Here is a 16,522-nt window from a genome sequence, read left to right as displayed (position 1 = left end):
GACCCCTAGTCTATAGAGAGTAGAGACCTCCTTCAGTAGAGACCTCTAGTCTATAGAGAGTAGAGACCTCCTTCTGTAGAGACCCCTAGTCTATAGAGAGTAGAGACCTCCTTCAGTAGAAAAACCTAGTCTACATAGAGAAGAGACCTCCTTCAGTAGAGACCCCTAGTATGTAGAGAGTAGAGACCTCCTTCTGTAGAGACCCCTAGTCTATAGAGAGTAGAGACCTCCTTCTGTAGAGACTCCTAGTCTATAGAGAGTAGAGACCTCCTTCTGGAGAGACTCCTAGTCTATAGAGAGTAGAGACCTCCTTCTGGAGAAAGCCATAGTCTATAGAGAGTAGAGACCTCCTTCAGTAGAGACCCCTAGTCTATAGAGAGTAGAGACCTCCTTCAGTAGATACGCTGAGTCTATAGAGAGTAGAGACCTCCTTCTGTAGAGACCCCTAGTCTATAGAGAGCAGAGATCTCCTTCAGTAGAGACCCCTAGTCTGTAGAGAGTAGAGACCTGCTTCAGTAGAGACCCTTAGTCTATAGAGAGTAGAGACCTCCTTCAGTAGAGACCCCTAGTCTATAGAGAGTAGAGACCTCCTTCTGTAGAAACCTCTAGTCTACAGAGAGTAGAGACCTCCTTCTGTAGAGACCTCTAGTCTGTAGAGAGTAGAGACCTCCTTCCGTAGAGACCCCTAGTCTATAGAGAGTAGAGACCTCCTTTTGTAGAGACCCCTAGTCTATAGAGAGCAGAGACCTCCTTCAGTAGAGACCCCTAGTCTGTAGAGAGTAGAGACCTGCTTCAGTAGAGACCCTTAGTCTATAGAGTAGAGACCTCCTTCTGTAGAAACCTCTAGTATACAGAGAGTAGAGACCTCCTTCTGTAGAGACCTCTAGTCTGTAGAGAGTAGAGACCTCCTTCCGTAGAGACCCCTAGTCTATAGAGAGTAGAGACCTCCTTTTGTAGAGACCCCTAGTCTATAGAGTAGAGACATCCTTCTGTAGAGACATCTAGTCTACAGAGAGTAGAGACCTCCTTCAGTAGAGACCCCTAGTCTATATAGAGAGTAGAGACCTCCTTCAGTAGAGACTCCTAGTCTATAGAGAGTAGAGACCTCCTTCTGTAGAGACACCTAGTCTATAGAGAGTAGAGACCTCCTTCTGTAGAGGCCTCTAGTCTATACAGAGTAGACACCTCTTTCTGTAGAGACCTCTAGTCTACAGAGAGTAGAGACCTCCTGCTGTAGAGACCTCTTGTCTTTAGAGATTAGAGACCTCCTTCCTCCGTAGAGACCCCTAGTCTATAGAGAGTAGAGACCTCCTTTTGTAGAGACCCCTAGTCTTTAGAGAGTAGAGACCTCCCTCTCTAAAGACCCCTACTATATAGAGAGCAGAGACCTCCTTCAGTAGAGACCCCTAGTATATAGAGAGTAGAGACCTCCTTCAGTAGAGACCCCTAGTATATAGAGAGTAGAGACCTCCTTCAGTAGAGACCCTTAGTCTATAGAGAGTAGAGACCTCCTTCTGTAGAGACCTCTAGTCTACAGAGAGTAGAGACCTCCTTCTGTAGAGACCCGTTGTCTATAGAGAGTAGAGACCTCCTTCAGTAGAGACCCCTAGTCTATAGAGAGTAGAGACCCCCTTCTGTAAAGACCTCTAGTCTACAGAGAGTAGAGACCTCCTCATGTAGAGACCCCTAGTCTGTAGAGAGTAGAGACCTCCTTCAGTAGAGACCCCTAGTCTATAGAGTGTAGAGACCTCCTTTTGTAGAGACTCCTAGTCTATAGAGAGTAGAGACCTCCTTCTGTAGAGACCTCTAGTCTACAGAGAGTAGAGACCTTCTTCTGTAGAGACCTCTAGTCTATACAGAGTAGAGACATCCTTCCGTAGAGACCCCTAGTCTATAGAGAGTAGAGACCTCCTTTTGTAGAGACCCCTAGTCTTTAGAGAGTAGAGACCTCATTCAGTAGAGAACCCTAGTCTATAGAGAGTAGATACCTCCTTCTGTAGAGACTCCTTAGTCTATAGAGAGTAGAGACCTCCTTTTGTAGAGACTCCTAGTCTATAGAGAGTAGAGACCTACTTCTGTAGAGACCTCTAGTCTACAGAGAGTAGATACCTCCTTCAGGAGAGACACCTAGTCTATAGAGAGTAGAGCCCTCCTTCTGTAGAGACCTCTAGTCTACAGAGAGTAGAGACCTCCTTCTGTAGAGGCCCCTAGTCTGTACAGAGTAGAGACCTCCTTCAGTAGAGACCCTTAGTCTATAGAGAGTAGAGACATCCTTCAGTAGAGACCTCTAGTCTATAGAGAGTAGAGACCTCCTTCTGTAGAGACCCCTAGTATATAGATAGTAGAGACCTCCTTCAGTAGAGACCCATAGTCTATAGACCGTAGAGACCTCCGTCTGTAGAGACTCCCTAGTCTATAGAGAGTACAGACATCCTTCTGTAGAGACCCCTAGTCTATAGAGCGTAGAGACCTCCTTCTGTAGAGACTCCTAGTCTATAGAGAGTAGAGACCTCCTTCAGTAGAGACCCCTAGTATATAGAGAGTAGAGACCTCCTTCAGTAGAGATCCCTAGTCTATAGAGAGTATAGATCTCCTTCAGTAGAGACCCCTAGTCTGTAGAGAGTAGAGACCTCCTTCTGGTAGAGAATCCTGGTCTTTAGAGAGAAGAGAATCCTGGTCTGTAGAGATTAGAGTCTCCTGGTTTGTAGAGAGTAGAGAGTCCTGGTTTGTAGAGAGAAGAGAATCGTGGTCTGTAGGGTGTAGAGACTCCTGGATTGTAGAGAGTAGAGACTCCTGGTTTGTAGAGAGAAGAGACTCCTGGTCTGTAGAGAGAAGAGAATTGTGGTCTATAGAGAGTAGAGACTCCTAGTCTGTAGAGAGTAGAGACCTCCTTCTGTAGAGAGTAGAGACTCCTGGTTTGTAGAGAGAAGAGACTCCTGGTCTGTAGAGAGAAGAGTATCCTGGTCTGTAGAGAGAAGAGAATCGTGGTCTGTAGAGAGTAGAGACCCCTAGTCTGTAGAGAGAAGAGACTCCTGGTTTGTAGAGAGAAGAGACTCCTGGTCTGTAGAGAGAAGAGAATACTGGTCTGTAGAGAGTAGAGACCCCTAGTCTGTAGAGAGAAGAGACTCCTGGTTTGTAGAGAGAAGCAAATCCTGGTCTGTAGAGATAAGAGAATACTGGTCTGTAGAGAGTAGAGACCCCTAGTCTGTAGAGAGTAGGGAATCCTGGTCTGTAGAGAGAAGAGTCTCCTGGTTTCTAGAGAGAAGAGAATCCTGGTCTGTAGAGTAGAGACCTCCTTCTGTGAAGATTTGATTTAAAAGGATCCCCATTTGCCGACACCAATGGCGAAACCTAGTCTTACTGGAGTCCGACAAAAAATGAAAAAGACATTACAGATAAAAGTCTTTACAATTTCCATACATTTAAAAAACATTAACATGTAGTGTGTGTGTGTGTGTGTGTGTGTGTATGTGTGTGTGTGTGTGTGTATGTGTGTGTATGTGTGTGTGTACTGACACATGTTAGTACATACACACAACAAATAGGTCACATGGGGGAGAGCTGTTGCTTTATTTGTTTTGAAAGCAGGTTTGCTGTTCACTTGCTCTGTATAGGATGGAAGGGAGGTCCATTCACTCATGCCTCTGTATAATACTGTATGTTTCCTTGAATTTGTTCTGGACCTGGAGACTGTGAAAAGACCCCTGGTGAAATGTCTGGTGGGGTACGTGTGTTTGTCAGAGCTGTGTGTAAGTTGACTATGCAATCAATTTGGAATTTCCAACACGTTAATGTTTCTTATATAAACAAGAAGTGATGCAGTCAGTCTCTCCTCAACTCTTAGCCAAGAGAGACTATCATGCATAGTATTTATATCAGCCCTCTGATTACAATGAAGAGCAAGACGTGATGCTCTGTTTTGAGCCTGTGCAGCTTAACTAGGTCTTTCTGAGCAGCACTTGACCATATGACTGGACAATAATCAAGATAAGATAGACCTAGAGCCTGCAGGACTTGCTTTGAGGAGTGTGGTGTCAAAAGAGATAGTGAAACTTCGAGATTTTGGCAATGAAGCCCTTTGTCTAGTTCCCCAGAGTCAGATAAACTCAAGAATAACATTGTTATGTCTCTGCTTGCAGTTTGAAGGAAGTTGCTAACTAGCATAAGTGCAATTGCTAACTAGCGTTAGCACAATGACTGAAAGTCTATGGTAACTGCTAGTATATTAGTAGATACCATAGACTTCCAGTCATTGCGGTAACGCTAGTTAGCAGTGGCATGCGTAACTATCTCTAATTTCCTTCATACTGGATGCAGAGATAAAAACGTTATCCATGAGTTCATCTGACTCTAGAGAAGTAGATAAAGGGCTTTATCTGACTCTAGAGAAGTAGATAAAGGGCTTCATCTGACTCTAGAGAAGTAGATAAAGGGCTTCATCTGACTCTAGAGAAGTAGATAAAGGGCTTCATCTGACTCTAGAGAAGTAGATAAAGGGCTTCATCTGACTCTAGAGAAGTAGATAAATGGCTTCATCTGACTCTAGAGAAGTAGATAAAAGGCTTCATCTGACTCTAGAGAAGTAGATAAAGGGCTTCATCTGACTCTAGAGAAGTAGATAAAGGGCTTCATCTGACTCTAGAGAAGTGGATAAAAGGCTTCATCTGACTCTAGAGAAGTAGATAAAGGGCTTCATCTGACTCTAGAGAAGTAGATAAAGGGCTTCATCTGACTCTAGAGAAGTAGATAAAGGGCTTCATCTGACTCTAGAGAAGTAGATAAAGGGCTTCATCTGACTCTAGAGAAGTAGATAAAGGGCTTCATCTGACTCTAGAGAAGTAGATAAAGGGCTTCATCTGACTCTAGAGAAGTAGATAAAAGGCTTCATCTGACTCTAGAGAAGTAGATAAAAGGCTTCATCTGACTCTAGAGAAGTAGATAAAGGGCTTCATCTGACTCTAGAGAAGTAGATAAAGGGCTTCATCTGACTCTAGAGAAGTAGATAAAAGGCTTCATCTGACTCTAGAGAAGTAGATAAAGGGCTTCATCTGACTCTAGAGAAGTAGATAAAGGGCTTCATCTGACTCTAGAGAAGTAGATAAAGGGCTTAATTGCGAAAATCCTGAAGTTTCCCTTTAATCCGTCCAGGAGCCTCTATGATGTTATGCTGCCTCAGTGAGAGTGCTGATCTGGCCACATGGTGTCCATCCATTTAGCCCACCACAAACTATGGACACTTTGACCTCTAACCTCTGGTTTTCTGGTTTTCACTATAGGTAAGACAAAGATTCCTTCTAACAGACACATTACCCCAAATGATATAGTTTCACTGTTGTAAAAATACTTCTGGACTGACTGTGTAAAACTCCCTGGATGTTTAAAGCAGATTAACTGAATGTTATCAAATGGAGATAACTAGATGGCAAGGATGGTCCTCCAATATACAGTGCATTCTGAGTGTTCAGATCCCTTGACTTTTTCCACATTTGATTACACACAATACCCCATAATGACAAAATGAAAACAAGTTTTTAGAAACTTTTGCAAATGTATTTGTATTTGTATGTAACATACAAAGGTGAATCGTGTTTCCATTGATCATCCTTGAGATGTTTCTACAACTTGATTGAATTGATTGGTCCCCAGGAACACAGTGGCCTCCATCATTTTTAAATGGAAGAATTTTGGACCCACCAAGACTCTTCCTAGAGCTGGCCGCCCAGACAAACTGAGCCATCAGGGGAGAAGGGCCTTGGTCAGGGAGGTGACCAAGAACCTGATGGTCACTTAGACAGAGCACCAGCGTTCCTCTGTGGAGATGGGAGAACCTTCCAGAAGGATAACCATCCCTGCAGCACTCCACCAATCAGGCCTTAATGAGAGTGGCCATACAGAAGACACTCCTCAGTAAAAAGGTACATGACAGCCAACTTGGAGTTTGCCAAAAGGCACTTAAAGGACTCTCAGACCATGAGAAACAAGATTCTCTGGTCTAATGAAACCAATATTGAACTATTTGGCCTGAATGCCAAGCGTCACATCTGAAGGAAACCAAGCACCATCCCTACGGTGAAGCATGGTGGTGGCAGCATCATGCTGTGAACGGCAGGGACTGGGAGACTAGTCAGGATTGAGGGAAATATGAACAGAGCAAAGTACAGAGAGATCCTTGATGAAAACCTGCTCCAGAGCATTCAGGACCTCAGACTGGGGCGAAGGTTCAACAGCAGTGGCTTCGGGACAAGTATCTGAATGTCCTTGAGTGGCCCAGCCAGAGCCTGGACTTGAACCTGATCGAACATCTCTGCAGAGACCTGTGCAGCGAAGCGCCGTGCCCAACCTGACAGAGCTTGAGAAGATCTGCAGAGAAGAATGGGACAAACTCCCCAAATACAGGTCTGCCAAGCTTGTAGCGTCATACCCAAGAAGACTCAAGGCTGTAATCGTGGTCAAAGGTACTTCAACAAAGTATTGAGTAAAGGGTCTGAATACCTATGTAAATGTGATATCTGTTTTTTTTAATACATTTGATAAAATAAAAATATAAACTGTTTTTGCTTTGTTACTATGGAGTATTGTGTGCAGATTGATAAGGGAAAAAACTATTTAATCAATTTTAGAACAAGGCTGTAATGTAACAAAATGTGGAAAAAGTCAAGGGGTCCGAATACATTCCGAATGCACTGCACTGTACTGTACAATAGCAGTAAATGAGTCAATCAATGATAAGGGTTCAATATACACTTTTTAATGTTGATAAAGGCCATATAAACCACATTTAAAGGTATATAATATACAGGACATATTTATTTTGTTTATGCTATCATCTATAAGCACTAACCATAAGCTGGCCATAATAAACTGGTGGAAGCAGAAGAGCACTCACAGAGGGGTAAGAAACCCCAACCTAGAGAGCCAAAGCCTACCACCCCTCCTCCCTTCTGATAGTCAGGGGTCAGTAAGAGCGCAGTGAACTCAACTCAGCATCAGACAAATTCACGCTTTATACCCCTGGCACACCATCAACCTCTCTCTCTCTCGCCCCCAAAAAGCTATCAATAAAATATTTCCAACTTGGCAAGAAGTACAGATTCTGAAGATTGAGCGGACTATTAACACACACAAGAGGCCCACAGTGCTGCAGAAATCCCCTGTTCTGCCGCACGGTGTCCAGTTACTCTGACAATTTTCAGGGGGTTTAACGACTTCCTGTGGAAATCAATATATTCTCTGTGGTAAAATTATTCACGTCGAAAGTTTGACCAAAGCAAATGCTTATCTCCCTGGCGGGGCTGCACCCTGTTGCTGCTGCATGTCCATACTTCAAAGTGCTCATCCTTCTCTGACATTCGGCTTAAGCACAGAAAATAGCCTTTGGGGACAAAACTTGTCACACTTGTCTCACTCAGTTACTTTTTGTGTTAAAGTTTTAAATGGTTTGCTGTGTTTTAATGTAATTTTTTTATTTACTTTTTTGACAATAATAGTGCCACCCTTTGAGGAAATTATCATATTCTTGGTTGGGGTCATTTCCTGGAAGTGGGTCCTCAGTAGGCCATCATTGTAAATAATAATTTGTTCTTAATTGACTTGCCTAATTAAAGTGGAACTGACATCATTTTAGCAACATGACATCTTATTCAAATCTGTTCATATACACCCCCAGGAAGAATATGACACTTTTTCATTTTCTGACAAGTGAGCACTTAGATATGGTCATTTTCATAAATTCTTAGAATGTTTGGGAATTATGTACACTAAGGCATTTGTGAAAATTCTATAGCAATATAGAGTGGGAAGTCGGTCATGTGTTTGGGCAAATAATAGACACTGCAGCAAATAAAACCTAATAAAAACAAGTGTCTCGTCCAGGACCGGAGTCTACTCAGACCAGTAAGCCATAGCCAATCAGATGTACAGTAGGCCTACTGTATATGCAAACAAGCCATTTGCCAAAAGGGCCTGCCATCATTCACTTTGAATTGGACTGTTTATAGGCAGATGCAACAGCGCAACTTTAGATCATTAGAATGCATTCGGCAAAAGCCACAAAATACACTTGAATGGATTCCTGCAAATATGTGGCTAAATACCATCGGAGTCCTCTTATATTTGGGAACTTTACAGTCCTATTGATCAAACAACCTTAAAAGGCATTCTTTCCCTATATGCACATCAACTACAACGAGATCAACAACTAATGCTAGCCAGAGCAAGATGAGCAAATATCTAACGAAGGAAGATTAGATAAAGCCTCTCAAACGTTTTCAGTTGGCAGTCAAAATTGCACTGATAAATGAAGGGGAATAGCCTGCTCGTTCTTCTGCAGCTTGCCTACCAATGCTTGTCATCTGGCACACTCAGACAATAAAAAACAGAGTGTATAGCTAGCCAGAGTGAATTTGCGAACGCAAGTCATACGCTAACGAGATAACAGTCGTTCAGCATAGCTCGCTAGCTAGCAAAGTGATTCACATGTCTTGCTAGTTTACCAAATGAAACATGCATCTCTAGCTGTGTAGCCACGGAAAAATGATCCGAGGGGAAAAAGTCAGTCACTCCAACAATGACATGACGTCCTCCTAGCAGCTATAGCTAGCTAACTTTAGGCTCTGTGATTTTAGTTTGCTACATACATAGATACGCTATCATATTAGCCACACACGTTATGACTGACTTGTGATCATTGCCCTTGCTAGTTTGACTGTATTGACATTCCCAGCCTTAATTACATGTGTCAGTTTTTGTACAAAATATTAAGTCATTGAAACTGAAACAGCACATCCTGAATGGAGGCAGCAGAGAATGTACCAGGCCAGCTGTGATTTACAACCTGATAGCAATTATTTTTGGACATCCAATAAATGTATTGGTGAATTATATTAATCATGCATTGAACTGCATCCATCTATTCTGACAACAATGCCTTAGCATACGTCATGGAATTTTGAGTCAAATATATTTTGACAACCTCTTATAAAGTTGGTTTTGTAGCATAAACTGGGAATTTGATATTTTTAACTGATATTATAATTGTCTGTTTGTTTCATATCTGCAAAGTAGTTAAAACGCTGCCAGTTCCACTTTAAAATCCCATGGCATTTATCATGATTAGGGGTGTTAACCGTGGTGTCATGGCTAAATTCCCAAACTGGCTCCATCATGGCCACCTAATCTCATTCCTAATTTGGCATATATCACTACTCACCTCTATAGCTGATGTGTGGTGAGCATTCTGGCACAGCCATGGTCACCATGTATCACCCAGGTAGATGACAGATTGCCCCTACTATGTAAAGTGCTTGGAGTACCTCAGTTGGTTGAAAAGTGCTATATAAATCCAACAAATCTCTATTATATGTTCAAGAAGCCTCATAGTGAGCAATTTTCAATTTGATTAATTAATTTAAATTCCTCCCTCGAACAGACTGAATTCAAGTGGAATTGGCTCCAACCCAATTTCAACATAGAGTCCAGCAGGTCTAACAAAAGAAAGGAACAGATATCCTTTGTTACAATGAGAGTGGGCTACATATGTTACAGCTACATCTAAGTATCACCAGCAGCCTACAAGGTGATCATACATCAGGGCTCTCTCTATACAGAGGCAGTGTGATGAACAGTACAGTACATTACACATGAGGACAGGAGGACATTTGGCAGCACAGGGTTAACGGGCATCATGGGGGTGCTCCTTTGGACCCCTGCATGCTTACACATACACACATTGCACCACCCTAATCCCCCCCAAAGCAACGGCTTTAGTGTAATTTGCGCCGCAGCTGTCTGCCCCTGGAAGAATCGAGAAATTGTCCTCCTGCACATGTTCAGCGGCAAGAACAAATGTCACAGAGGGAGTGAGAGCAAATGATAAAACAAGATGGCTACCCCTCTTGTAAAACCCACACAGCCCTGCACTAGGGAGAGGGGGGGGGAGTTAGGCACAGGGTGAGAGGGCACAGGGTGAGGGTTGGGTGAATGGTCTAAGTTAAGTGACTTGACAGTGAAGGATTACCGCCAAGTAAAGGCAGGAGATCAGGAGGGAGGCAGGAGACAGGGGGCTAGAGGAGTTAGAGGGGTTAGTGGTGGACTGCAGTGTGCCCTTCTGATAGATGGAGAGGGAGAGAGAGAGAGAGAGAGAGAGAGAGAGAGAGAGAGAGAGAGAGAGAGAGAGAGAGAGAGAGAGGCAGACTAAACCATCTTTAGCCTCCTCATCTGTCCTGGGGGGATAGAGGGGCTACAGGTGCTGAAAGCAGACAGAATGAAAACGAGACGAACAGTTGGCACGCTTATCGCCAGCCAGGTCACGCATCATCAGAACGTTGGCACACGGAGGCTCTGGGAATGCCTCTCTAAGCATTAAATGCTAATTCAAAGTTAAAAGCAAGATAAAAGCAAGCTGAGATGAAAGCAATATAATGTATATCCATATAATTCCTAATTCACATGCCTTGATGTGAATTACTGATTATAAACCTTTGATTCATGTAACTGCCACCAGTTATGTTTGACCAAAGTTATATTTGCCCACAGCTCAGTTCTAAAACTTTAGATTTGATATTCTAGGATGGCTTTTATACATCAGTACAGTGTGCAAAGGAGTAAAGGGATTGTACATTGTACAATATAAACCCTAACAGCTTGTTTCTGTACATCTGTCTGTCACATCAGACCGTTCAGAGCAGTGCTGTAAAACCGGTTGAAATCAACAACAAAACGATCAAAATGGAGAATATTCTAAGAAGCATTTACATGTCACATTTGATATGGCTGTATTGTTGAGATAAAGAACACTGTAGTTCACTGTCGTAGCATGGTGTTGATAGGGAGAGAAATTATCCTAACTGCCCTGAGGTTGATGGTATTTGCGTGTTCAGGTCATGAATGAGGCTAAAATGACCCCCTATTCTAAAATTGAGCACATGAGTATTTGAGGATATCTATTTCAGGTTTTTTCCTTACTCAATTTGGTTTTATAATGACTGCCGAAATCTTTTTTTTAATCCATCCAGAAATGAGTTACTTGTGACTTGCACCATGTTGTTGAAACTGCTCCTGTTGGAACTACTCTCCATGTCTCCTTGACGATGGAGAATAAAAGTGAGTAGCCTAGCTCTCTCACATATTGTAAAGTAAGGCAGCTACAGAGCAGCTGTGTCAAAGAAAACATGTTCTACAATGTGGGTCTAAAGCCCGCAATGAATCTGCTCAGTGTGCAAGCAAATCACTGCACTCAGCCACAGGGATAGAGGGAGGGAGGGGAGAGAGAGGAAGAGAGGGAGGGAGGGTGGGGAAGAGAGAGGGAGAGAGGGAGGGAGAGGGAGAGGGAGGGAGAGAGGGAGGGAGGGGAGAGAGGGGGAGAGAGGGATAGAGGGAGGGAGGGGGGAGAGAGGGAGAGAGGGAGGGAGGGTGGGGAGAGGGAGAGAGGGAGGGAGGGTGGGGAAGAGAGAGGGAGAGAGGGAGGGAGAGGGAGGGACAGAGGGTGAGAGGGAGGGAGAGAGCGAGAGAGAGGGAGGGATAGAGGGAGGGAGGGAGAGAGGGAGAGAGGGAGGGAGGGTGGGGAAGAGAGAGGGAGAGAGGGAGGGAGAGGGAGGGACAGAGGGTGAGAGGGAGAGATGGAGGGAAGGAGGGGAGAGAGAATGAGGGAGGGGAGAGAGGGAGAGAGGGAGGGAGGGTGGGGAAGAGAGAGGGAGAGAGGGAGAGAGCGAGAGAGCGGGAGGGAGAGAGAGAGGGAGGGACAGAGGGTGAGAGGGATAGAGGGAGGGAGAGGAAGAGAGAGGGAGAGAGAGCGAGAGAGAGGGAGGGAGAGAGAGAGGGAGGGACAGAGGGTGAGAGGGAGAGATGGAGGGAAGGAGGGGGAGAGAGAATGAGGGAGGGGAGAGAGGGAGAGAGGGAGGGAGGGTGGGGAAGAGAGAGGGAGAGAGCGAGAGAGAGGGAGGGAGAGAGAGATGGAGGGACAGAGGGTGAGAGGGATAGAGGGAGGGAGTGGAAGAGAGAGGGAGAGAGAGCGAGAGAGAGGGAGAGAGAGAGAGAGGGAGGGAAGGAGGGGGAGAGAGAATGAGGGAGGGGGAGACACGATATTCCTCACCCTGAACTCAAGATCTGTTCCATGAAAGGCTGTAGCAGGAACCAAACATGCATGGAGAACCCAACGCTGCATAGCACCCAGAAGGGTGCCGGGCCAGGTTTGAGCAGAATTACACGCTGCACTCCCACCCTACCACAGGCCAAATCCCACCAGAGTTTCCCTAGACATGGCAGAGCCTAAATGTGACAGGATCAAACTCCATCACAATTCACAATCTCCATATGTTCTCAATATGGATCAAATGAAGCATAACACTGTTCATTCACCTGCCGTCTGCTGCAATGCACAACAGTGACCTCATTAGGATAATACATTATTTTCTCTACTCTGAATTCGGAAACGATTTAACAATTTCAAGTGAATGACATGTACTGACTTCATCTATAGGTGTAAATTACCTAGAAATCTCTTGAGTTGACATCCCCTTTACTGTCTTTTAGGAATGATAACAAGTCCAGTCCACATCATAAAGTAGAATCCTGTCCAGATTACATATTCATGTCTGACTGTTTTGTCCAACTGTCTCTCATCAAAATGTAAAAACAAAGTTTGTTGTCTTTGTTGAGGTTTGACCAGTCAACACATGACGGGGGAGACCACATCATTTACATTGACATGTTAGTCATTTTGCCGACTTATAGTAGATCAGTTATCATCAACTAGATTCAGCCGTGGGACGATTTTCTAATTGAAGGGATGGTCACAGTGCTGGAACATAACTACAAATAGTTTGACCGCAAGAAGCCTAAACAGATTAAGAAAAAACAATATTTGACTAAATCATAATAACTTCAAACGTTGCTTACGTTTGTATATGATCACATACAGTGCATTCAGAAAGTATTCAGATCCCTTGACTTTTTCCACATTTTGATACGTTTGATACGTTACAGCCTTATTCTTAAAATTTATTAAAACATTGTTTTCCTCATCAATCTACACACAATACCCCATAATGACAAATCAAAAACAGATGTTTAGAATTTTTTGCAAACGTAAAAAAAACAACTGAAATACATTATTTACATAAGTATTCAGACCCTCTGCTATGAGACTCGACATTGAGTTCAAGTGCAGCCTGTTTCCATTTATCATCCTTGAGATGTTTCTACAACGTGATTGGAGTCCACCTGTGGTAAATTCAATTGATTGGATATGATTTGGCACCGACCTGTCTATATAACGTCCCACAGTTGACAGTGCATGTCAGAGCAAAAACCAAGCCATGAGGTCAAAGAAATTGTCCGTAGAGCTCCGAGACAGGATTGTGTTGAGGCACAGATCTGGCGAAGGGTACCAAAACATTTCTGCAGCATTGAAGGTCCCCAAGAACATGTTGGGGTCCATAGTTCTTAAATGGAAGAAGTTAGGAACCACCAAGACTCTTCCTAGAGCTGGCTTCCCAGCCAATCTGAGCAATCGGGGGAGAAGGGCCTTATTCAGGGAGGTGACCAAGAACCTGATGGTCACTCTGACAGAGCTCTAGAGTTCCTCTGTGGAGATGGGAGATCCTTCCAGAAGGACAACTGTCTCTGCAACACTCCACCAATCAGGCCATTATGGTAGAGTGGCCAGATGGAAGCCACTCCTCAGTAAAAGTCTCTGGGAGACTAGTCATTGAAAGAAAGATGAATGGAGCAAAGTACAGAGAGTTCCTTGATGAAAACCTGCTCCAGAGCTGGGGCGAAGGTTCACCTTCCATCGGGCAACGACCCTAAGCACACAGCCAAGACGATGCAGGAGTTGCCTCGGGACAAGTCTCTGAATGTCCTTGAGTGGCCCATCCAGAGCCAGGACTTGAACCCGATCAAACATCTCTGGAGATATCTGAAAATAGCTGTGCAGCAATGCTCCCCAACCAACATGACAGAGCTTGAGAGAATCGCTAGAGAAGACTAGGAGAAACTCCCCAAATACAGGTGTGCCAAGCTTGTAGAGTCATACCTAAGAAGACTCTAGGCTGTAATCACTGCCATAAAGTACAGAGTAACGTGTCTGAATACTTATTTAAATGTGTTATTTCAGTTTTTAGTTTGTAATAAATGAGCAAAACAAAAAAAGATATAATATATTATGGGGTATTGTATTTAGATTGATGAGAAAAAAAATGTTTTCATCCATTTTAGAATAAGGCTGTAATGTAACAAAATGTGGAAAAGTCAAGGGGTCTGAATACTTTCCAAATGCAATCTCTCTATTATGCATGGGAATACTTTAGAACAGATTTCCAAAACTAAAATCACGTGGAGCTGATTATCTGGTGTTACAGTCTTTAATGTCCCCCCACCCCAATTTTTGTATTTATTTTGGGGGCCAAATAAAATCACCCATGGCCCGTCAGTTGGGGAACCCTGCAGTAGATAGTGCATACAATTTTTCGTACATCAGAGAGCGGACCGAGAGGCGTGGGTCTGTTTGTAAGGTGGCGTTTTGTCACTCCTCCACCATACATTCCACCATGACCCTGGTCTCAGAGGGTATTAATGGGCACATTTAGGACACATGCCACTGATGCCATGCCAGTCAGAGTTCACACCCGACAAACACACTGCAGTGGCCGTCACCAGCCTCATGGGGGAAACACATGTCTGTTGAAGGACAAGGACCTGTTTCTCTGTCTGTCACTCCATGTGACTGCTCCCCTAACGTGTTTCCTCGTGGGGATTTCCTCATCAGCTGGATGTAGAGTTTAAGTCATTCAGCATAGCCTGTTGCAAGACATTTAATATACTAGAGATAAGATTCACACCACCATAATATTTGAGCTCAAATGGAAATTTATTGGAAAGTTAAATGGAACATTGAATTTCATGGTAATGTTAATTCAACTGTTTTTATGAGGTCTTCGAGGCAACAGACAATGGGGGCGCTTACACTAATTCATTCATAGTTTCTAAATAAGGAGGTGTGCCATCTAGTGGTACAAAGTAATAAGGATTTCAGAGATAGATGGAGAATGTGCACAAAATATCCCTCTTGTTCAGGTAAAAATAAAAAAGAATGTCTCCTACACAAATGTATGTCTAAAATGTTTATCTTCAAAGTTCTTCAAGTATTTTTTCCCCCCAACTGCTTTTATGGGAAGCCAAATCATGAAAGCCATGTCTAAGGGGATCTGAATTCATATGAAACCTCAGAACTGCCATCTCTTTGCCAGGTTGTCGGCTACTCCCAGGTTTCTCCTGTTTCAACCTTCATGGGCGGCCATAGTGGAGTGGAATTTTTCTGGGCTGAAGAGTGGAACTTTCTAGTGGAACTCCCTATGGTGCCAGGCATGCTCAACGTGATTCACTAAGCACTAGCTCGTCCTCTGCTGTCATCGTATCCAGGCAAGATGCAGCAGGAGAAAGGTCTCTCTCTGTGGTTGGGCACGCTGTGACGCGGAGTACCAAAATAGTGTCATAAAGTCATCCATCAAACGAAAAGGCCAAGGGTCAGGCACACACAGGCAGTTGAACCTTGGGACAGGACAGCCATCTTGGAACCCTACACACTGTCATACATATTGAATCACTGCACTTAACTAACAAATGCCCCTATAAAGTCCCAAAATAAATGTCAATGTCAGAGTGTACAATGGGCAAATGTATGGAGAGATCACAAAAGTAGAGGGTAAAATGATGCATCCAATACAAGCATAGATAATATTGACAGGTAACCCTATCTGCCCGCTCTGCTATGTTTGTCATGATAATGTAATGTGTCTTATGTCATCTGCATAAATGCTTTGTAAGTTGATGTAGTTGACAAGTCAACAGCATCCATAACTATACACTCTTACAATTGAGACATAATAGGCCTCTAACTGTTGTCTGATAGATAGTAACTGATGTGAAAACACAGATGAAGCTAAAAACATTATAGAAAGAAAAAAACAAAGCACCATCTGCTTCTACACTGAACAGAAATATAAACACAACAAAGTGTAAAGTGCTGGTCCCATGTTTCATGAGCTGAAATAAAAGATCACAGAAATGTTCCATAAGCACAAAAAGTTATTTAGCTCAAATTTTATGCACTAATTGACTGCAGGAATGTCCACCAGAGTTGTTGCCAGAGAATCGAATGTTAATTTCTCTACCATAAGCCGCCTCCAACATCCTTTTAGAGGATTTGGTAGTACGTCCAACCGGCCCCACAACTGCAGACAACGTGTATGGCATTGTGTGGGCGAGCGGAGTGCCTCACGGTGGTGGTGGGGTTATGGTATGGGCAGGCACAAGCTACGAACAACGAAAATAATATCATTTTATTGATGGCAATTTGAATGCACAGAGATACCGTGACGAGGTCCTGAGGCCCATTGTCTTGCCATTCATCCACCTCCATCACCTCATGTTTCAGCATTATAATGCACGGCCCCATGTCGGTTCTGTACACAATTTCCCAGTTCTTCCATGGCCTGCATACTCACCAGACGTCACCCACTGAGCA

The sequence above is a fragment of the Oncorhynchus tshawytscha genome, linkage group LG01 (genome assembly GCF_018296145.1).
Source record: "Oncorhynchus tshawytscha isolate Ot180627B linkage group LG01, Otsh_v2.0, whole genome shotgun sequence".
Lineage (NCBI taxonomy): Eukaryota > Metazoa > Chordata > Actinopteri > Salmoniformes > Salmonidae > Oncorhynchus > Oncorhynchus tshawytscha.
Note: the sequence above shows the minus strand (reverse complement) of the source record.